Raw genomic sequence first — 24,575 nt, forward strand, 5'->3', positions numbered from 1 at the left:
ACTTAAAAGTATTGAAATGCTTAGCAAAGGACACAAAAATTACTTCTAAAATATCGATCTATTTTTAAAGTAGATTGGACAGTTCAGCATCAGGACACCTTGAAGCTCAGTACAAAAGAGATTTTCTTCTGGCAAGGCCGATACTATCATAATGTACTTGCTAAACGCATGCATTTGATATAAGAAAATTATGGTAATGTGACATTCCCACTACATGATGGAATACTCTTTTAGATAGTGAAACATATTAATAACACACATGATAGAGTTCTTTGGGGTTCTTGACATTTAGAACCAAATTTTTCAAAGGTTGTCCTTATTATATATGTAGACAGTAAGTATAAACCACACCACACAAATAAACAAATGCCTCCTCCTCTTTGCTTCAGTAGACTTTTGCACAAATTACCAGTTATCATAATTTCCCAGTTCCTTGAACTACAAAGTCTTTAAAGGAAACTAAATGAAACATTTCTTGAGAAATAATTTGCACTGACACAACCTTTGGAGGTAAAGCCTCCCTTTTGATAAAAGTGTTTGGGATGAAGGGAAGGTTAAAGAGCTACTCAAAATATAATATAATGCTATCTAATGCTAAAAAAAAAAAAAAACTGTGCAAAATAACATTTACTAGGAATCTGCACGCTGTATATATTTACAAATATTTGTGTGCATTTACATAGACCTAGCTAACACACACACACACACCGATATATAGATAGATAGATAGATCATATATATATATCTATCTTTGTGACTAGAATTCAATGACGTACTAAGGAAGTCACTATTCTGATCTCTTGGAGACAGTTATGAGTGCTGTGAACCCACTCCCCACAGAGCAGCTCCTGCAGCCTGTGCATGCCCTTTCAGGGCTTCAGTACAGCGCCAGAGCCCAACCACAGAATCTGCAGGGCTGCCTTCACCTCTAGGAGTCAGCAACCTTGCTGTCTTTGCAGGTTTTTATTAGATGGTATTGTTACTTTTTTTTTTAATGTAAAAATGTCTCATGTAAATAATGTTTATGCACCCATCATTAATATTTATTAGAAAGTAACAAAAGGCAGCTATAGTACAATAACACAGAACCCCCATTTGGAAGTTTGGACTGCCCAGATATCTGAATCTCATCCCCCCACTATTGGGTTCATTGGTAAGTCTCTTGACTTCTCTGTTCCTTAGATGTTACCGCATCTTCCAACCACAAGTAAAAACAATCAGCCCTGCCAGTGTGGCTCAGGGGTTGGGTGGCCACCTATGAACCAGGAAATCAGAGTTCGCTTCCCTGTCAGGACACGTGCCTGGAGTGTAGGCTCGATCCCTGGTAGGAGGTGTGCGAGAGACCTGCTTGATGATTCTCACTCATCATTGATGTTTCTCTTTCTCCCTCTCTCTTTCACTCTGAAATCAATAAAAATATATTTTTAAAACAATCATAAAGCACATATAAGTGCCCCTAAAATACTTTAGATTTAAAATATCAAGCTTAAACAGCAATAATTATTTTATAAGATCTATCTCTGAGGTATTCATATAGCACTGCTCCATGTCTTTTTTGGCCATCTTCTAAACTATCATTTTTCATATTTTATTCTATCCCATTGCTATAATTCATAGGCTATTAAACATTTCCCTTTTAGTGGCTGGAAAGTTGGGCACTGTTTGTTTGCTTTGCTCTGCCATAGATCGTGCCTCCCTGAACTGAACGTTATGAACTGAGTACAACCATGATAGTAGTTGGCATTACTGTAAGGGATACAGAAATAAAGATAACTACAAAAATTGTGGAAAGGCAAATTAGAAGTCATATGCCCACTATTATATACTATTTTCTCTATACAAAAAGGTAAATATATTTTTATTATTAAAAACATAAGAAGCCGAAACCGGTTTGGCTCAGTGGTAGAGCGTCGGTCTGCAGACTGAAAGGTCCCAGGTTCGATTCCAGTCAAGGGCATGTATGTTGGTTATGGGCACATCCCTGGTAGGGGGTGTGCAAGAGGCAGCAGGTCGATGTTTCTCTCTCATCGACGTTTCTAGCTCTCTATCTCTCTCCCTTCCTCTCTGTAAAAAAATCAATAAAAAAAAACCAAAAAAAAAAAAAAAACCCATAATGCTGAAACCGGTTTGGCTCAGTGGATAGAGCATCAGCCTGTGGACTGAAGGGTCCCAGGTTTGATTCCGGTCAAGGGCATGTACCTTGGTTGTGGGGGGTGTGCATGAGGCAGCTGATCGATGACTCTCTCTCATCGATGTTTCTAGCTCTCCATCTCTATCTCTTCCTCTCTGTACAAAATCAATAAAATATATTAAAAAAAAAAACAACAAAAAACATAAGAAGTTCTCAGCCATAAAACTGTGACACTTGAATGTTCTTTTTTCTGCTGCTTAAATATAACAAATCATCAGAAATTTTAAGGCCGAATGCCACATTTTAAAAAATATTTTATTGATTTTTTTACAGAGAGGGAGAGGGATAGAGAGTTAGAAACATCAATGAAAGAGAAACATTGATCAGCTGCCTCCTGCACACCTTCGACTGGGGATGTGCCCGCAACCAAGGTATATGCCCTTAAATGGAATTGAACCTAGGACCCCTAAGTCGGCAGGCCGCTCTACTGAGCCAAACCAGGGAGGGCCTAATACCAACAGTTGATGAAAACTTGCCACTAGCTACTGGCTTTTGATAACTGGCTTACTATTATACAAATTTAGACAAAAGCTACCTTAATAAATCCATTAAACTTGGCTTTGTTGTAGATTCCACATGATTAGCCAGTACAATGTGAAATAGAAAGATCCTGAAGCCAAACAATTTGGCTTACACCATACACATCTAGGAACATGGTGCAATAAAAATCAATTTAGAAACTGGCTCTCATTTTCATTAAAACAGAATTTTGGTAATTCAGTAGTTTAGTGACACTGTAGCGCAAGTATTTGTCCAGAGAATGGTATAACAAGAAGAGAACTAAAATGGCAGGTCAGATATCACAGCCAGTCATGTAATTTTTCTAGAAAAGGGTTTTCATTTTCCTGAAGCTCAGTTGAGCACCTTCTACTATAAAGTAATATAATTTGGCTACATATGGAGAGCAATGTCAACGTTTACCAATGCATGATCACTCCTGGGACTCTTCATTAGACTCCATCTCCGACTGGCTACAGGGACAAGACGCCCCAGTGAAGGAGGGAAGACATAGCCACAGGTCATCTTGCTACTACTGCAGGATTACATAAATAAATAAGATTATTTTAGCTCTAAAAAGTATTAATTGCTTATGGTTACTATTAAAATGATAAATAATACTACTCTCTGCTGCAGCTTTTGAAAAAATAAATTTGAATACACAGTGATGCCATCTACTAAAATGTATTTGACCTGGTAAAGGAATAAGTGCAATATAATTCTGTTTTTTTAAATAGAAATGCTGTTTTTACCACAAACCCCAAATTATCCAATGTGACTTGGTTTCTATCATAGGAAAAAGGTTTTATGCTTGGAAAATTGTTTGCACTACATGGCTGACACCTGAGTCTCCCTAAATAACAGCCTGAACATGGGCTGTGGACAGACTAGAAATGCTGCTGATCCAGAAGCTTCTTGAAAACAGAGCCCATGTCTTAGTTAACCTTGTGTCCCTGCTTGGGGTCTGACATAGATGCTAGGCAAGAAACATGGACAAAATTATACAGTTGTTTGCAGTCGGTACAACATTCCATGCAAACATTCACTGAGTACTCATTGAATCTAGTGCTAAGCTATGTTGAGTTTTTATTTTTTCTCTTCAATCAGTCATTCACCATTTAAGGTTATTTTTATGGTCAAAACCACATTATTTATTTGTATTTTATTTTATTGTTGACAGTATAACAGATATCTCCCATTTTCTCCCTTTTTGCCCCTCTTCTCTACCCAGCCCCTGCCCCACCCCAGGCATTCTCCATGCTATTGTCTGTGTCCTTGGGTTATGCATTTATGCACTTGTTCTTTGATGAATCTCATCCTGTCCCCTCTCACTCCCACACCCCCCAGTGAGAGCTGTTATTCGGTTTCAAGCATCCATACCTCTGGACTTACTTTGTCAGCTTATTTTGTTCATTAGCTTCCACATGTAAGTGACATCATGTGATATCTGTCTTTCTCTAACTGGTTTATTCTGTTTAGCATAACAGTCTCCAGGTCCATCCGTGCTGTCTCAAAAGGTAAGAGCTCCTTCATTACATCAAACACTCATTGATGAAATGCCTTACCATGGCTGTGACCTAGTTCCTGGCTGCAGAGCGCAGGGAGAGAAACCTCTGGCCTCCAGGTCAGTTTTGCACCCTTTCTTAGCGGAGGCCACAGAGGATTCGCCAGTGAGAGGGCTCCCGGGGAGATACGCGTGCAAGAGGGTGATCAGCAGATGACCAAGGAAAGGGAACGTGTAAAAGCAGCAGGGGCCAAGTTAGAAATGGAACGGAGATGCAGCCTCCATGGTCTCAACATGCTAATGTCTGTGGGATGCTCTGGAGCTGGGATGAACCTTAGGAGTTGTCTCAAGATGAGGCTAAGGTGCCCCCATGTTTTTCACTGGGAAGGTGGCGTTGGGCCAGAAGCTTCTGTTCTGCAGCTGAGGCTTTGTCTCAGGGAGCATTCGCAGCAGGGAAGGAAGTAGGTCCTTCATTTCTGATGGGGGTTTGCATCCTGCATCACACTCTCTCCCACAGAGCTGTGGTTCTCTCTTAAGATAGTAGCAACTGTCTAAGCACAAGACAGCACCGTCATGAAGGCCACTGCATCCTATGCTTAGCCATCGTTTCTGAGAATTCTGAGAGAAGCAATGTCAACCATCAGCTGGTGAACCATTCATTAATTCGCGAGGCACGGGGCCCACTGTGGCTTGTCCCGGGCCACGTCACCAAGGTGGTGGGAGGTACAGAGGCCAAATCCACCCTACCCCTGACTTTGCAAGCCTCGTCCAGTGGTGGCTGTGTCTGCCAGAGGAAGAAGTTGTCTTAATGCAATCTGCCTGCCCAGGGCCAGCATTTCCAGCTTTGAAAGAGGTGCTGTGTGTTTCAGTAAGAGGCTATGTCTTTATTGCTGTTCTTACATCCATATAAAAATTGTGAGCACATGCATAGCCTGTTTTTATTCCTTTCTTTTTCACTTTTAGATGTCAGCAATGACTGTGCTGGCTGTGGTGAAAGAATTCCATCTCTGAACGCTAAGTCTAATGGGTTGCACATCATCAAGAATCACTATGTTAATACACACACACACTGCATGATGGAATCTAATTTATACACTACCCAAAACATGGCCAAAAGAAACCTGGCGATCTCAAGGCAATTTTAGTCATCAACTTACTGTTAAGCATTCTGAACGGCTAGTTTTTAGAACACCTGAAAATTTCTAAACCTAAAGTCCATAGGATTAGAAATTTAAAAGGCAAAATCTTGTAGAAAAAATATTAAGTAGTTTAATTTTATTTGTACTGAAAAGTTAACATGTTCATAAATTATAGGAAATGTGTAAGTCTTTAATCACATTAATTGTCATAAAATTTAATTGGCACTTCTACTATTTGACATACTGCTGGTTGAATAAATAAAAGTAATTCTAAGTAATAGTGATAACAAAATATGCCCCGATTTTTAAAGTTTGACATCTGTGTTCTCATTTGTTTACATACATGAAATTATATTTAGAGACAACCCATTTCCACTACTCTTCGATTCCAATCAAAGAGTATTTAGGTAACAGTGCCACCTATTGCTGTAAAGTTAAAGTAACTGTATTTGTTCTTCCCTTAGTGTTTAGTACTACAATTCTTATTTTTCTGTTTGTTATCCTGTTTTCATTTTAATTTTAAAGCAATAGATAATTTCAAGTAATTTAAATATATGCATGCTTTCAGGAAAACTATGCTTATAAAGAGAGATTTATTTGAAAGTTCAAATATATAATAGGTCACTACGCACTATAAAAAATAAAATAATTTAGGGTTGATAGTTTTTCTGTGTTTGAAAATCATCATTATAGTGAAGAATGGCAGAAACATACAGTTTTAATTTAATTTTATATCACTATCGAGCACTAATAATGATCCTTGATTTTAACTCTGACAAAACAGGAAAATATATCTAAAAAAGATCATTGAAAAAAGGAAACTGAGTTGTCATTGTTGTGGTAAAAAATGTGAATTTCTATTCAGAAAATAGTTCATAGCATTAACTTGGACTTATATTACAATATGTAATTGTAATAGTTTGGACATTTTATTTCATTGTTTCTATATTATAATAACAAAGTTCAAAATTCATAGCATATTCATGTAATTAATATCAATCACCTATTTCCAATATCACGTATATAAATATATTTTAATATAACTACAATTTCAATATGGGTAAAATTAAAATGTTTATTTGCTAAATTACTGCTGAAAGACTCTGTCCTCACTTAAATATATGGTGACATTTTATATTTATTCTTTGCTTATATTAAAAGTAACTGGTTAGGGAACTATAAATGATGAGACTATCAAAAAATGTAAAGGAAAGATCTTGAATTTTCCGGTAGCAAATTCATCAGTGTAAATAGAGAAAAGCAGAATTTTCCTTATCTCCCTAAATGGATTGTGGTATGAAGTGGTATTTGTGGAGTCTGAAATTTAAAGATACTCTAGATGAGCAGAAGAATGGTTGATGTTTAATATATGCTTCTCAGTCTTCAGGGAATATCATAAATCACATGTTTCTAAAACCTAATTATGTGGATTATATGGCTTTCAAAATTATACTTCCTGTCATTTGTGTATAATTTTTGCAATCTAAACACAAAAATTATTTCAATCTTTAAATTATATCTTAATTTTTATATTCAATTCCTTTGAACTATTTGTTAATGTATATATTTGTCTGAAAAACAGTAATATTCTTGAATCATCTCAAATTGTGCCATTTAAATTCAAAATAAACTTTATGAATGCTACATAAAGTCTGAATATGCTGAAATATTGAATTGGTTTAATATCACTGAGTGACTGTGTATTCAGTTATGTATATGTTAAGAAAATGTTTGAATCTAATGAAAATATAGCCAATTACATATCTAGAAGAGCAGGAAATATATTTTATTTTCTGTATTCTTAAATAATTTACACTATGGATAAAATGTAATCAAGTATCTTCTAAGTCAGAAATTTTGTTCACATGAGCTAGCAAATTTCTTGGCGAATAGTAGGTGTTAAATAACTATTCAAGGTTAAATTAATAAATATTGTCACCATTTGGCCTCAAATGGATCATTTTTTTCCTCAATTTCAAAAAAAGTTGTGATTTTTTCAATATCTCTTATGTCTAATTGCTCTTTGTATTTGATTCAATTGATTATCTTATTCAAATATAGATTGTTTTCAGAAATATGTTAACTCTACCTTACAAAACAATGTATCCTGAGGTCAAGAGAAAACTTTTGGAAGATACCTGACTACTGTTTAAAAATCCTGTATTACACAATATTTTTTTAAAAGACTGAAAATTACTGTCAATTAATGTCTTCACAAACTTTTTAAAATTCCTTACCTTTCGAATATTTATTTATGTCTCAACTAGAAAAATATAAACAAATAACATAAAATATAAAGGATGGGCTAGGGGGACAGTGAAAATGTCCCAAACAATGATTTTGAATTATCCAAATCTAACTCTGTCATAAAAAGCAGCAAGAAACATGCTTATGTAAAACGTTTGTTATTGTTCATAAAAGAACACTGGTAATATACTTTCTCAAGTAATGCTTGCTTGAGAAAAATAAGCTTGCACAACCCTATGAGGACTAAACTTGGCAATTCTTGGAGTCTGCATGGTTTGGTTTATTTTGTGCTGCTGGAATTAAAACAAGTATTTTACATAATGGTTGTCACGGTGTTGGACTTAAATTCGAGGGTCATGGTCCTTTATGTCATTAAGGCATAATTCAACCTGGGATAAGAATGGGGAGGGGTGGCTAATGAGGTCTAATGTTTAATTATTTGTCTTGGCTTCCTCGCATAATTTCCCAAGAATTCAGCCTAGAAATGCAGAAAGAAGATGGTTCTAACCCAACACCTAACATCCTCATTGCTTTATGTCTTGGTTGTACTAGATCATGGCTGTAAATGAGCAACACAAAACCAATGGAGCTTCAGTCTCTGCATTTCCTTCTCCTCATAACCGTTTCCAATTCACTTTTTCTTGCATGTCATCATTTTAATGTAAATCTTTCTTTTTCTTTTCAATAAAACGAAATGATTAAGTAATTCTGCCGTGTGCATGATTAAAGATGACGGATAAGCTTGGGTGGATAAATATCAAGGCTCCTCACAGAATTGGTGCACCTCACATGTCAGAGCCCTCCCAGCTTGCTCACGGGTAATGACAGGAGAAATTAGCATGTCTGTGGACAACCCAGGGAAAATCCAAAGATAAGAAAAGGGTATCATTTTTTTTAACTAAAATTTAAATCATTTTCTTTTTTTTCTTTTGCTGTAATTAATCTCTAGCAAAAAGAGTAAAAATTAAATTATAGGTAAGTCCTAACAATGCAGGCTCATATAAAATTAAAAAGTCAGTCATTTTTAATAATGGCTCGGTAAGTACATGGGTCTAAGCAAATATAAGATCAAGAGAAAAATATGAGTGCAAAGACATGTACAGAAGCATCTGTGATAAGAAACATTGGTTACTCTAATAGCTATATTTTGGTCATTTTGTCATCATGATTTAAGGGGTAATCACAAATAAAAGTAACCATGCTTACTACTTTAGTTTTCATAAACCCTTTATCTTTCATCTTTTCACAGTTTATTCAGATCTAAATACCAGAAAGAAACCATTACAAGAGAACACATATGACACTCTTATTGCTTCTAGATATAGGAACTAAAATGATGCTAAAAATTAGGTTCTGGGCCTTGGATTAACTCAATGTTTTTAGATGGAAGGCTGAACACCAAGGTGATTTTTTTATTTTTTAACATTTTGAAGGACTCCTTCATATTTCCTTCAGTCAGTCTTAGTTTTATAAAATGAAAATCTTGGCTTGGCCAGTGTTGCTCAGTGGTTGATTGTAGACCTATGAACCAGCAGGTCACAGTTCAATTCCCGGTCAGGGCACATGCCCAGATTGCAGGCTCAATCCCCAGTGTGGGACATGCAGGAGGCAGTCGATCCATGATTCTCTCATCATGGATGTTTTTATCTCTCTCTCTCCCTCTCGAAACCAATAAAAAAATAACAAAACAAAACAAAAAAAAAAAAGAAAATCTTTGGTGTAAACAGGGACAGTGATAACAGTAAAGCGCCTACATTTGCTTGATCCACCAGGACCACACTACAGTGCTTCCTGGTCTAGGTTGTGGAGACATCTGTATGGTGGGAGCCCTGGGTTCCTTTATCTGACTTAAGAAACCACTATTCTCTGACCTATTTTATCTATTTATTTATTTTTCGTGTGCTCTGGATGGCAAAAGACGGGCCACAAAAATGCTAATTTCTAACCTAACACCATGACAGCAATCCCAGCCATCACAGGACGGAATAAAGAGAGCAATCTAGCATCCAGGGGTATGAGTTTCTCATCAGTGGCTGGCAGGCTGCCGTGCAGGCTTACGGTAATCCCATTGGACAGCCCTGGCTGATGAAGCCTGGGAACAGGCAGCCACAGTGTGGGGAGCTCACAATTGCAAGCATTTGTCCGTAATTTAAAGCTATAGGAGAAGAGAATGCGCATGTGAACGACAAGCTATAATTTCACTGGAGTCACCCTTACACAGTGTTTAACCCATTAACTCCTTTGTTTAGGCACTGACTTTCTTGTTTAAAAAAAAAAAAAAAATGCCTTCCTAAAAGGCCATGCGCAAACACCTACCACACGCTTACTGGTTAAGCCGGGAAAACCTGCCACAAAAAATAAAAGCTTTTTGTTTGGAAACGGCATCGGTGAGTGGCATTTCTAAATCTCAAGCTTGGCAGTTTTTTGATAGTTTCCTCTTCTGCTTAGAATACTTGAAATTCATGTTTAGCATATCACAAGCATATCCAGGCTGGTATTTAGTTTTCTGGGTGTGTTTTTTTTATTTTATTTGTTTCTTCTTCCTGTGTGCTGGGTCTGTGTACTAGTCCAGCCTGAGATGCTAGCAAATGCAATTCTTCAAGTAACTCCTATTTTATCATTCACAGGGCGCTGTGTGTGCTTGTGTGTGCCTGTGGAAGGGGGTGGGGGTGGGGTTTCCCCTTGTTCTTTAACGGAAATGATGCAGAGCTTTGTAACTGATGCCTCATTTGCTTCTCTTATTACCTTAAAATTGGGCATGGCTTCAAGAAAAAGAAACAAGGTGTTTTGTTATGCCAAGAATATAGAATGGTAGTTCTTAACTGTACAAAGCACCCTCCTTTCACGAATGCCAGTGGTTAGACTATCTGATGAGTCTCTGAAAGGGAGGAGCTTGCCACCCTCTCAAGCTCAGAATTGGAAAGAAGGCACTAATGGCTCTTTCTTCTACACACTCCACCTGTTTCCTCTTTCCTTTCATACCTTCTTCTTAATATCCTCATACCACAAATATTACCCTCAGACTACATTTCTCTTGCTCTCCTAGCTAAAAACAACAACAAAACAAACAAACAAACAAAACAAAAAAACGAAAGGCATTCACATATCATGATATTATCGGGAATATTGATCCTACACCCAGTGTTTAAAGAGCATCTGTTTTTCTCTCTATATCAATGGTTATTTCTTCCCACCAATGTTCTTCACTCTCACCTTTAAAACCACAGAAAAGTCCTATGATAACTCATATCACAATCCTTAATACCTTAGTCTCCTGGTCCCAGTTACTTCCTTACTCAATAAGTTGACTGAATGTTACAGGAATTTTGCTTGCCTGCTAATCCAATCATTTTAAGGACATCTAGGTCATTACCTATATTGTTGAAGAAGCAACACACAGAAAGAAGATTTAGCCATTCTCTTAAAAAACAGATATTCGGACAAAGATCACATTCTCTACCATCTGTTGTAGCAATATACATGCTCAAGAGGCCAAAAGGCACACTAGCTTTGAACCACAGCCTGCCTGGTACCGGTAGGCCATCCATCCCTCTTTCCTGAGCTGCTTCCCTTAGTTGTGAGCCTGGCACAGATACACTGTAGATACTACAAAATGTCCAAGGTGTCTGAAAAACAGTTTCTTCTTCATTTCTGATCTAGAATTCTCAAGAATAGCCACGTGCATTGCCAGGGGATCCTAAACGTGGTGTTTCTGTTCACTTAGCTAATCTCAAAAGTATCCATTCGGGTTCAGAGGTAAGCCCGTATTTCTCCAAAGATCTGTTCGTTAAACTAAAGATAATCCATAAATAATTGCACATTATCAAATTCAAGTCAGACGCTTTGCCGTAGCACTCAAGGCCTCAGCCTCTCTTTCTAACCTTTGAAAGTCTCCATGGTAAGAGAAAACGCAGATCTGGAAAACCACTCAGACACAAATGGTGTTGCCTAGTGCCGTGGTTGGCAAACTGCGGCTCGTGAGCCACATGCGGCTCTTTGGCCCCTTGAGTGTGGCTCTTCCACAAAATACCATGGCCTGGGTGAGTCTACTTTGAAGAATTGGCGTTAGAAGAAGTTTAAGTTTAAAAAATTTGGCTCTCCAAAGAAATTCCAATCGTTGTACTGTTGATATTTGGCTCTGTTGACCAACCACTGGCCTAGTGAAATAGCAGAAGGCAAGACACAACCTCGGGCAGGTTAATAAATGGACCTTTGCCTGCACCCCAGAATACCCTCCACACCCTCCAGGGGAGCCCAGACTCTGCATGTGTGTGTGGTTTCACCCACTATGTGTGTGTGTAGCCCTAGTCACTAAAAAATTATCCTGCCAAAATTTTGACTTGATATCTTTTAAGTTTTAAAGAATCCATATTCCCTTTCTCTATCTATTTTGTTTCTATACAACTTTTGAAGTGAAGAACATGCAACTGATATTATGTAAAGAACCTACAAATATGTGACCTGAGGTTGTCCGTCTAGACTTTTTGACTGCATACTCATGAAGCATTTTCACAAGTTCCTCTGTCCTTTGGACTTCCTGAAAATGGGCAGTACCAAGAGAATCAGCCAGGCTAAGGACTGATTGTTTTGAGGGTGTGTTCTTTCATGGGGAGGCACAAAATGCCTTCCCTTTCTTTGTGATGTTTGCAGCTGGAAAGAAAAATGCCTAGATCCATTCATTCATTAAGACGTGCAAAAAAAGAAAATTTGCCAGGCAGCCGGCATGACTCACTCAGTGGTTGAGCTTCAACCTATGAACCAAGGGGTCATGATTCGATTCCCAGTCATGGCCTGTGCCTGGGTTGCAGGCTCAATCCCCAGTGTGAGGCGTGTGGCAAACAGTCAATCAATGATTCTCTCTCATCACTGATATTTCTATCTCTCTCCCTTTCCCTTCCTCTCTGAAATCAATTACACACACACACACACACACACACACACACACACTAGAGGCCTGGTGCATGAAAATTAATGCACTGCAGGGGGATCCCTCAGTCTGGCCTGCCCCCTCTCACAGTCCAGGAGCTCTCAGGGGTGGGAGGCAACCCAGCAATCAGAGGAAGGTGATGCCCCATCACACCTCTGCTGCTGCCACTGCCAGCAGTGCAAGCCTCTGCTGGCCCTGATTACCCGAGCCTCAGGCAGTCCTGGGCGGCTGGGCAACCACCATCTGAGGCTTGCCTGTGCCTTGGGCTGGCCATGGGTGGATGGAGGGCTGAGGGGACTGGTGGACTCTGGAGGAAGGCACATGGGGCCGGACCAGCCTTGCTGCACACCTGCCACCCCAGTGGGGCTGAGGGGACTGGGCACCACCATCTTGTGGCTATGAGTTCTGCCATGTTTGAGGGCATGGCAGTCAATTAGCATATTCCCTCCTAATTGGCTGTGGGCACCACCATCTTTGTGACAGCATGAGGGTCAATTAGAATATTCCCTCTTTATTAGATAGGATTTGCAAAATGGTGATATTCTAATTCTACGACTTTGTTTTCACTTATTAGGTGGGATGATTTCATAAGGAGCTTTGTAGGATAGAGTTAATGTGCAGCTGGCCTTGAAAAGCTCTCTCATCTCCAGGGAGCCTTGGATATCTGTCTTTGACTCCTGACCAAGATAAGTGTGATGAAATATACAATGCTGGTGACCCCCAAGCCCCAGAGCAAGTTTGTGTAGTGATAGTCTTCAATTGGCATAGCTGGTTAGAGAGCCTGGGTGATTATGTGAACAGAGGAGCACAGAAGGCCTTCTGGAAGTTTCTACATTGATTTCTTCTGAAGCAAAAATTCATTGCACAGATTGATTCAAAGACAGAGTGCAGCTGTCTGCAAGTGAGAACCATAGGGAGCCTGAACATCGCCCGACCCCCTCTGCCTGCCTTCACCCCCCCTCTTTTGATGTGTCATCCTCCCTTCTTTGACTTTAGATAATGGCCTGAAATGAGCATGTTCTGTTGAGTCTTACAAGTCTTTTCAAATATCAAAAACTAAGAAATATTTCCAGAGGCAACTCTCCTCATCTACTGATTTTTCTTAATCTAATGTTTTACTTCATATAGATAGACAGGATAATGTTTACTTCTAGCCTCTGGTTTAACCAGTTTCCAAGATTATAAATTGGTTCCATCATTCCCATTGTGTTTCTTTAATTTTTTTACTTATTTGTTTAAACATATTTAACAAGTTTAGGTCAATTTTGATGTTTATCCTCTTGAAGGCCAAATTACCCCATTTGTCTCAGTCACCACTGTCACTATGCCTGAGTCATCTTTTCCACACACACACCCCCTCCCCAACTTGGTATCAACCATTGCTCCAAAAGCAGAGCCTGCGTCATGGGATGCTCACTGCTGCTGGGTCAGGCACTGTGTCTAGGCCTTTCTAGTTCTACACTAATACTTTGTGTTCAATTTAAGATCTTACCACTGATTGGAATTGAATCCTTATTTTATGTGGAATTGCTTATGTATAATTTAATACTTTCTATTATTTCACTCATTTGCCTAGAGCTTTCTTGCACATGTGAATACACGATAAGGTCAGGATTCCTTCATTAACATTTTTTAAATTTATTTATTGATTTAGGTATTACATATGTGTGTCCTAATGCCCCCATTATCACCACCCCCCCACTCATGCCCTCACCCCCTGTTGTCTGAGTCCATTGGTTAGGCTTATATGCATGCATAAAAGTCCTTTGGTTGATCTCTCCCCTTTTACCCCCACCCTCCCCTACCTTCCCTTTGAGGTTTGATGGTCTGATCAATGTTTCTCTGTCTTTGGGTCTGTTTTTGTTCATCAGTTTATGTTGCTCACTATATTCCACAAATGAGTGAGATCATGTGATATTTATCTTTCTCTGACTGGCTAAACTTTTATTTTGAACAGTTTACTTGAACATTTTGTAAAACAATGTATGTTAAACATAAGTGGATCATAAACCAGTTAAGGTCCTAGGAATTAATTTGTTAGAAGTCACCAGCATTTAATAGGTAGTAAACAATATAGAAAACATTAAACTTTATTAAACATATTGGGGCAATTATTATTATATGAAACTTATTGCTCTTGTTTGTGCGTGTTTGTGCACATCTGTGCGTATGTGCAGATTGAGGCACAATTCTAAATAAGCTTCATACTGTAGGATACAATAAAAAGGATTGAAAGTAACTGCCATAGCTAAATTCTTTCAGATAATATTAGAATAATTTTTTTTAAGTTGCAGTCTCCCCATCAAAATTTTCCATGGGGATATTTACTAGCATTATATTAAGCAGCAACATCTTTACTTTCCATTTTAAAAGGTAATTTTATCCAAAGCAGTCTGCAAGATTAATCCAATCCATTCCCATTACATTTTAGTATTTTTCAATGTGTTAAAGAAATCTAATTTGGGACTAATATGGATTTGTCTTCTGTAATTCCTTCTCGGCATATCTCTGAATTTCATTCACTACTTGGGAATGTAACTTTTACTCATATGTAATTTACAACATTTCTTTGCATCCAGAAAACCTTATTCCATTGGCAGAGAGGTGAGAGCTATTTTCCATGTCAAATGGGTGTGCAGCACACCCAATCCTGGCCCATTTTTATCCTCAAGTTGAAAAAGAAATTGACATATCACCAAGATGGTACAGGTAGCAAAGAAACATTTGTCTACACTAAGAAATTGAAGGAGTAGAGATTTTACATGGTACCTGGTGTTATATGAGCTTGTGATAGGAAAATAGTGTTGAGATTATAATTTTTTATAGGCAAAGTGAAAATTCATCAATGAATTGCCTAAATGTTGCAGATGATAAATAATTTGCATATATCTGCATACAGATAATTCTTTAGCACAAAGTTCCACACTGGCATGTGATTTGTGCCCAGCATTACACCAACAGCTATACGTGGGCTATCTCATTTAAACCTATACTGTGAGTTTCAATCTTCCTGATAGAATGATGAAACTGACACCTACACATTTAAAAACTTACCCAAGCACACAAAACTAGTATGTGGCAGATCCAGGCCTGGAAGTTGGAGGGGCTCACTCTTAAGCACCATAACACAGGCAGAAAATGAGCTCTGATGGGCTCTGTTGTTTGGTAAACCAATGGACAGAGAGAAGTGCTGTCCAAGTCCAGAGTCCCTTGTGGCACATGAGGTCCTTCCTGGGTGAAGAGTCCTGATCCCCCTGTCCCTCCAGCCCTAACCTTAACCCCAGCTCTCTTCACCCTGCTACTCTGGCTCCCCTCCCCACCCCCAACTTTTCCTGAATCACCATTTTTCACTCATTTAACTTTTTGAGAGAATAAATGATTCCTCTAATTGAACTTCATATGCAGAACAAAACAAGACAAGTTGAATGTTTTCATTTTTCACTTTGGGGGGAAAAAATAAGCTTTTAGTCAAATCAACTTACGAAACAGCTTGGATTGCGAGATAATGCTGCTCCTATAAGTAATTGCTTATGTGCTTGTCCTATTCATGGTGGAAGAGCTATGATTTATGAACATTTTTATTTAAAGTATAATCTTGGATTTATTCCAAATAATTGTCATCTTTGAAATGTTGTCAACCTGGGCTAGCCACAGGGATGCCAGAATTAAAGTATTATATCAGCTCACCACATGGTCCGCCCGTCGGGCTCAAGTAGGTTTTTATCTGCCGCTCTTTTATCACATATTTCCTTACTTCCCATTTATATTTAATCCATCGACTCCCAGGATTTCTTTTATGCCAGTGAGCATGTAGAACACAGGGGAGAATGAGGAGACATACACTTAGCAGAAGTGTCCTTGTTGGATGTCTCTCTCCCTCTCTGGCTGAAACTCCATTAGGCAAAAGTGTCCCTGGTATTAATCTAAGATGATTAACTGTGAAGTGAACAGAGGCCAGCGAGGGGTGGAGCCATCTGAGGGTGGGAAGATGCTTTAGAGCAAAAGGATCAAGAAGAACATGCATTTAAGAGGCAAACTTTCAAATAAGACAAGGCACAGGAAATAATGTTAGCTACAGCTGCAAACCAAATGGAAAAATGTATTTGCCAGAGCAGAGATTATTGCTGGCTTTGTGTAGAGCCAGAGAGCAATGTCAGTATATCCCAGTGTTTCTCTCTTTTCCCCTCTCTCTCTTTCCCTCCCTCTCTCTCTCCCTCCCTCTTCTTTTTATTTTAAATATATTTTTATTGATTTTAGAGAGAGGAAGGGAGAGGAAGATAGAAACATCAATGATGAGAGAGAAACATCCATTGGCTGCCTCCTGCGTGCCCTCTACTGGAGATCGAGCCCACAACGTGGGCATGTGCTCTAGACCAAAACCAAACCCAGGACCCTTCAGTTCGCAGGCCGACACTCTACCCACTAAGCCAAATTGGCTAGGGCTCTCTCTTCTTTTTTAATTGTGATAATCTGACCTCTTTTCTCCTACACCTCTCCACATCTTATTCCTATAAATGGCCCAACTTGCCATTATTATTCTGCTTACCAATTATATCCCCTCACCCCTAAATAATCCAGTCTCCCTGCCATTTTATTAGGCCGTGAGACTAATTCCAGCCAGTACTAATCGATCACAGGTGATTATCCCCATTAAAGATAACAGCAATATTATGTGAGAAGGGTGACTGGGGACACTATTCACTGGGACAGTTAAGGAAGTCCTCACTGTCTTGTAGTTAGCACACGGATGGAATAAAGGTGCTAGTTCAGATATTCAGGGAGAAGTCCTTGGGTGTAAATGATCTTAAAACATCAAGGAAAAGGAAACCCAACATGACTGAATCATCACAGCACAGGGAACCTGGAGAGACAGTGTTACACGAGGCCAAGGAATGACACCCAGCAAACGGGGTCTCTGGGAAGGATGTGCCATTTTATTCTCAATTCTGTGATAATATACTGGAGAAATTTAAGCAGGAAAATCTCGTAACCATGTCTACATTTTTACAAGTTGATTCTGGGCACGGTGCAGAAGTGGATATATGTTTAATGCAGAACTGACCAGGCCCACTAATAAACTGGATGTGCAAGGTGAAGAAATAAACTGCAATGGCGCCCAGCGCCCAGGGCCCAGACTTGCTCAACTGGGCTCACAGCGATACCTATGGCTAAGATGAAGGAAGCTGGTGGAGAAACTTGCCTTCAGATGGGGTTTATGATGCCGGTTACACATCCAAGAGGCATTGCTCAGCAGGCAATTAGATATAGAATACTACAGCCCATGGGAAAGCTAGAGTGAGATAAAATTTGGGAATATTTTGATGCAAATTTCACTTCATGGCACTGGAAGGGTTAAGGTCTCTTAGGGAAAATCACAAGAGGAGTTATCTGAAGATAGTCCTATTTCAGCATTTGGCCATTCAGTCTTAATTTCTCAATCGCTTACTCCCCTTCAAAGCAGATGAGTCCAACTTGCTAACAGCTTTGTCATGAATCCATAGGAGTGATTCGAGCAAAATTTCCAGTTTGGTGGTAAGCCATTGGGAGAAATAAAATCAGTAAGAGAGCACTTTTGAAACACACACACACACACACACACACACACAAAAATAAAACCTATAAAATCACACTGTTTGGGTGGTTGCTTATTCTATCTGCCACCCTAACTTAATTATCAAATAGTCATCTAACTGAGAGAATTCTCCTCATAGGGCTCTACACAGGAAAAATAAGGGCAAAGTACTTCCTTTAATATATACTGGAAATACAGTCATAAATTTGAAATAAATTATCACCCTGCCACAAATCTTGATTGGTTTTCCATGAATAGCCCACCAGTGAAATATTCACTTAGTCAAGGAAGTGATGAGGGGGCCACGGGAATGAGTAATTGTTTCAGGAGTGGTCTGACCTAGTTTCTGAGATGGCTTGGGAACATCACTCAAATTTCCTGTGTGTGTTTTGAAGCGAGTGCTTTGAAATGGCCAGCAGCCGAAGTTCCATTTGCCATCTTCATGGCCTCTTTCCACAGGCAAACCATGACCATTGCTCACCGGGTAGCGCAGGCGTAGTTTTTATCGGTAACAAAAGAGACATGAGGGACAGGGGCAAAGGATGTCTCAATGAGTAATGATGTTCAGCTCTTTCAAAAGCACCGATGAATTCCAGAATGCCAGCCAAAGGCCTTCTCTATAGTCCCGGGACCGCTGTACCCAAACGAGAGAAAGAGGTTGAATACCGTGCCGGCACCACAGTCTTAATGAGCAATCTCGTGGAAGATCTTAACAAGAAGGCGTTATTTGGGGAGGAGAAGAATTCTTCACTCCATCTGCTTTGGTAATTCCCTGTGTGCAAACAACTAGTATATCTCATCCCGAGCGACAGGAGACAAACGGATTGGGCACAGATTGGTCTGACTTGCCAGGAGCTCAGTGCCGCAGAGTTCATGTTGCTGTGTGGTTACAGTTGCTGTGATAAATTCGAGGAGGGGGAAAATCGAAGAGGGAAGGGAGAAAATGAAATATTATAAAGGGAGAGAGGAATCTCCACCTGACGGGAAGCCTTGGTTCCAGGGATCCAGCACCCTGGGTTGCATATCACACTTGGCATTTTTGTGTACACACTGTCCCCTCTCCAAAGCTTCTCACACACCAACACATGCCCAGTTTACGTAATGGTTAACCTTCAGGATATCTACCATGTTCCTTCTTCATTTTCCAGTGATAGCCCTGACGCTCTTCATTCCCCTCTGTTTTCCCAGCATGAATTAAACTGGTTAAGAATTGGGTGATTTTTGGCCCTAGCTGGTTTGGCTCAGTGGATGAGAGAGCATCAATCTGCAGACGGAAGGATCCTAGGTTCAATTCCAGTCAAGGGCACATGCCCAGGTTGTGGGCTCAATCCCCAGTTGGGGGCATGCAGGGAGGCAGCTGATCAATGATTCTCTCTCATCATTGATGTTTCTCTCTCTCTCTCTCTCTCTCTCTCTCTCTCTCTCTCTCTCTCTCTCTCTCTCTCTCTCTCTCTCTCCCCCTCTTCCTCTTGCAATAAAAATATATTTAAAAAAAGAAAAGAACTGGGTGATTTCTGAGTACATCAATGTTTATGTTTGTTACCAGTGGAAATTCTGGGGTTAGCCTGAGGAATATGGTATATCCAGTCATGATATCCTGAATTTATATTTAGAATTTTGCTTAACTTTGCTTGAACTTGCATTATATCAAGCAGCTTCAGATAGCCATCCAATTAATTTAATCATTGGTTAACTATTTATTGAGCATTTATTCTACAAGGGCTCCCCCTTATGATACACTAGATTTAAAGCAGTAGCAAGACAGACTGAGTCTATGCCCTCAACATGTGGTCGATCATAGAAGCAGGCATTACATTAAGAATTTTACAGTGAAATTTGATGCCAGTTATGTTCAGAACGGCACTGGAGCTCATTATAACTATCATCAGGAGTACCAAATAAACCATGTCCTATTTCAATCTGTGCGAGATCTGAGTGAGGACTCTTCCCAGACCCTCTCCTGAATTCCGATTCACATCGGGCTACTTTCAAATAAATTAGTCTGATCAAACTCTTTGTCTTCGCAGCAACCAACCGGGGCATTTCTCCTGGCACACCTACCATGTGCATTCTTTGTTGCCTGTTCATGTAAATCCTGAATGCATGACCTCACACAAGGTAGAAATATCACAAATGAGAACCATCCACTTAATCACAGACAGAAAAGTGGTTCTTCCCCAAATGCTCATTTGCCCTTTGCTGAGAAAGGTTCTGGAGTCACATTTGAGATCAGCAAGAAAAGGGGCTGATTTTGTGACATGAACATAAGAGGAGGAGGAATGACTTCGGTTTATTTGTCACCCCTGTGCTAGGTTGAGCACGCCCCCTTTTGACCAGATAGATAGAGACAAGAACTCCTACGGGCTGGACAGTGTCCTGTTCATTCTTCATGTATATAGGGGCTTAATCATTATAAATGAGAGAACAATTTCATAGAGCCTCCTTCCACTGAGAAAAATTCTTCGCAATTTAAATCTATCTCACATTATTGAGACAAATGGAAGAGAATTTGGTGAGAATTTTCTTGGAAAAAATGACCCATCACCTCACTATTCATTACTACATGATCAAACTGTGCCTTACTAATTCATATGACGTTTTTCACATACTCATGCTGATGTTATTATTTTCTAAATCCATACCCCATCCAGAAAGAATGGACCTGCCAGATACAAGAAAGTTATATCAAATTGGCAAGGTATGACATACATGCAATAAAAGGGGGATATTTTGCGCTGGCTGTGTGACTCATTTGGTTGGAGCATTGTCAGAATACCAAAAAGATCACGGGTTCTATTATCATTCAAGGCACATGCTGTGTTATGGGTTTGATCCCCGGTTGGGGCTAGTACAGGAAGCATCCAATCAATGTTTCTCCCTCACTCTCTTCCCTTCCTCTCTCCAAAATCAATACAAACATATCGTTTAGGAAGGATTAAAAATAAACAAACAAAAAGCAAACAAATAAATGAAAGAGGGATATTTTCCTGCTATTTTTACTATATTTTTCAAAAAAATTGAAGTACCTATAGGATAAGAATTCATGGTGTTGAGAAAAAGGAGAAAAAATACATTTGTGCTCTAATAGACCACATGTAACTCCTTATAAAATCACCAAATTCGGGTAGTTTTCTCTCCAGTAAGAAGTATTTTATTGGTGGGGATGTATAATAATTGAATTTTTCACCTGAACAAAATGGCAAATTGTTGTGATGTTTGTCCTCAGAGGACTTTTTTCTTTGTTTCTTAAGGGAAAGGTGTTTTTACAATTTTCTTTTTACCAGCACATTTCCTGGGTCTTTCTCCCCCAGCGCACTGTTTGTTTTGAGCAACTTGACATTTCACATGCTTATTTGGCACTTCCCTAAGTGCTTATAAAAAGCCTTTCAAATAATCATTCAACCAGATTAAAATTTTAGAAGAGAATCCTATTGGTACTTTCGTCAGGGTGGGCAACAGTCAAAAGAAAATTGTTGATGTTGTCTATGCCACTTACACTGATTCATGGTGAAAAATGTTTCTCAGTTTATTGCCTCCATCCGAACAGCAAATCTATGTAGAAAATCTGATCAAAGCGCCGTCTTTAATAATGCAGCATGCCTCCCTATTGACATTCTTAAGTTGTGTTGACTTTTATAGCACCGGTAATGGTCAGAGAAGCCCAACATTAATAAGTCAACGGATATTTAAGAAACATATGCTCCACCTGAGTGTTTGGAAAGTCACTGGAATGCTGTCTGAGGTCAAGTACACTGTCCAGAGAGACGGGGAAAAAATCTCTCCCAATAGCTTATGGAGTAAATGCGGAAACACATAGGCCAGTGTGTGTGCGTTTCCTTCTCAGTCCGGGAGAAGCTGGCTGCTGAGTTTGAGGGCTGCACTTCAGGGACTGGGTACCCCGCGGATCGGTCCTGTAGTGGCTGATTGGTGAGTGGTGAGTTCCCTGATTTCAACACCCTCGAAGGTGTTCCAGGAGTGTTGTCTCCTCGGTCGGTATTCTAAGGACCTTTCTGTGCTGCATTGAGACAAAGCAATGCCGCTGCTAATGGGATTTGCTGCAGGGAGGCCCGTGGTGGATTGCTGACTTCACCATGAACTCTGGGGCTACAGAACACTGCAACAGCGGCCAGGGTGAAGGAAAGAAAAGCGAATAGGGCAGAAAGAGGAAGTAATTAAAAAAAAAAAAAAAACCTGATGTGAACTTTCAGAAATGGCGTAAAGCATCATGTGATGTTAACACACAATGATCTCGTTTGTTAAATCTGCAACCAGGTCGGTGTCTTCCAGGGGTTAACTGAGCACGTGGCCATGCCCTTGCTCTCACTCCGCTCTGCCTTCCTGAGGATGGTATTTTACATGATAATAAACAAAACGCAGGCGTGTCACAGTTGGCTACGTTCCTATCAATTATGAACTTAATTTTTACACACATTTAATACTTGCCTCATTTCAGACCTTGCCATACGGAGGAATTTTCTTTTCAAGAAAAATGATTCGTACAGTTCACTTCCTGCCATAATCAAGGTCTTTCTAACCTGATATCTGAAGGTTATGCTTCAGTGAATAATTCAGTAGGTTAGTGAAACTCCGGCAGCAAAAGAAAGTGCTAATCTTAGATGGAAGCTGTGAGGGATATTAAGAAACAATTGCAAAAAGTGACATATTTAATAGAGAAAGATTACGCCATGCTACATCTATTTAATTTGAATTGAATAAATTTTATGAGATGCGGACTAGAAATTACGTGGAACTTCACAGTGTCACTTTAATCTAGGGAAGAGAATAAGGTCCTTAAAAATATTTTATTGTGATTTTTCAAGACTTCTCTGTCATTGAATCTTGTAAAAGCTGGGGAAAAAAGATCTGCTGCAGGACTTTATTCATTTGAATTAAAAAATAAAGGAGAGCAGAAGGTGATTTATCAAGAGATTTTTAAAATGTGGAATCAAAAGGAATAGTGTCATTGGAGTGCTTGAAATCAGGGAATTCCTTCTGGACTGTGTTCCTTCTCCATTTTTCAAGAGAAAAGTAGGTGATATGGCTGAGACACGTCTGAAATTATGAACAATTGTTAAGTATGAGAGTGATAGTGGGGCAGGTCGTGGCCTTGATGGCTAAATAGATCCTCATATAAAACCTATCTCCAGCATAATTACCTTTGGCAATGTGCTCACCTGATATAATTTCTAAAAAGAAAACAAATACTTCTAATGCTTACCCTAGCATTACTTAATTTAAGAACTTTAAACAGGCAAATTTATCAACTAATTAACTTGAATTGCATTTCTCCGTGGGGGAGACTACCTAGTGTGAAATAGCACAGAATCCACCCTTCCTCCCAGAACGTGTGCCAGCAGAACGGATTCACATCAGATAACCTTGGGCAGAAATACATACGTGACCTCCTTGGCTATTCACAATATAGCTTAGCATCTTAAAAAATCTGACGTGTCCCACAGGAAAACAGATTACAATTTTTTTTCAATGCGTGTTAACCAAAATCATAATGCTTAACCTCACCTGTCCCTATTTCATTTGACTTCCATCATGTATCCTCTTCCATGTGATACCTATGAGCATTCCACAAAATATGTTTTGGGATGTTGTTCCTTATATCGCTGTGATGGACCGAAGGTTTGTGACTTCCCACAACTCAGGTGGTGAAGCCCTAACCCCCAAAGTGATGGTGGAAGTGACACCTTTGGGAGGTAATTAGATTTAAATGAAACCCAAGGATGGGATTGGTGCCCTCGCAAGGAGAGAAAGAGATACGGGAGTTCCCTCTCCACAAGCAAAGGCCCCCAGAAAAGGCCAGGAAGAGCCACCTCAGCAGAACCCAGCCGCCCTGGTACCCGGATCTTGGACTTCCAAGCCTCCAGAACCGTGAGAAAATAAATGCCTCTTGCTACACAATCTGTGTCATGTCGGCACAGCAGCCAGCCAGACAGAGACAACCGCTTTATCGTTTCCCATTTTATTCATATTTTATACATATCACCAAAAATTTTTCTTAACCCACCAAGAAACATACATCGTAGTCTTTTAAAAGGTAGTGTGTGGCCTTTGAAAAGTGAAAAACAAACAAACAAACAAACAAAGCAAAACGAAAACAACGGCCATCTGTCTTCACCATGAAATTTCGCTGCGATGTATCCTGGGCTAATTTCCCCGCTGAGCATTTGTCTTCCCACCTAAACGTTGACTGTGGTGATATGATATCATTGAGGAGATCTAAGGATTAAGCAGGTCACCGTATGTAAAAGTGTAGAACCGCTTCTATGCCCCGTAGACTTCAGTGTATGCAAGGCTATCCCTGGGACGATGATGAGAGAAAGTCTAAACCAAACTAACTAGACTTCTACTAGCTTGCACATAGTTACATGTTAACGATTAGGATCCTATAGTAATACCATAACTTCCCAAGCCCTTGTTGGAGCGGGGCCTTCGGAAAGGAGCCCACTGGTTTTCTGGCCTCTTTGTTCTGAGCGCTTCTGCGG

The 24,575-nt window shown here is 39.5% G+C and overlaps 1 long non-coding RNA gene across 2 annotated transcripts in view; it reads left to right on the plus strand.

The window, feature by feature from the left end:
• Positions 1-24,575, plus strand: part of LOC311612207 — a 794,730-nt gene that overhangs the window by 21,348 nt on the left and 748,807 nt on the right. The window lies entirely within an intron of this gene.

Source organism: Pipistrellus hanaki, assembly GCF_964339955.1.
Source record: "Pipistrellus hanaki genome assembly, chromosome: 17".
In the NCBI taxonomy this organism is placed as follows: domain Eukaryota; kingdom Metazoa; phylum Chordata; class Mammalia; order Chiroptera; family Vespertilionidae; genus Pipistrellus; species Pipistrellus hanaki.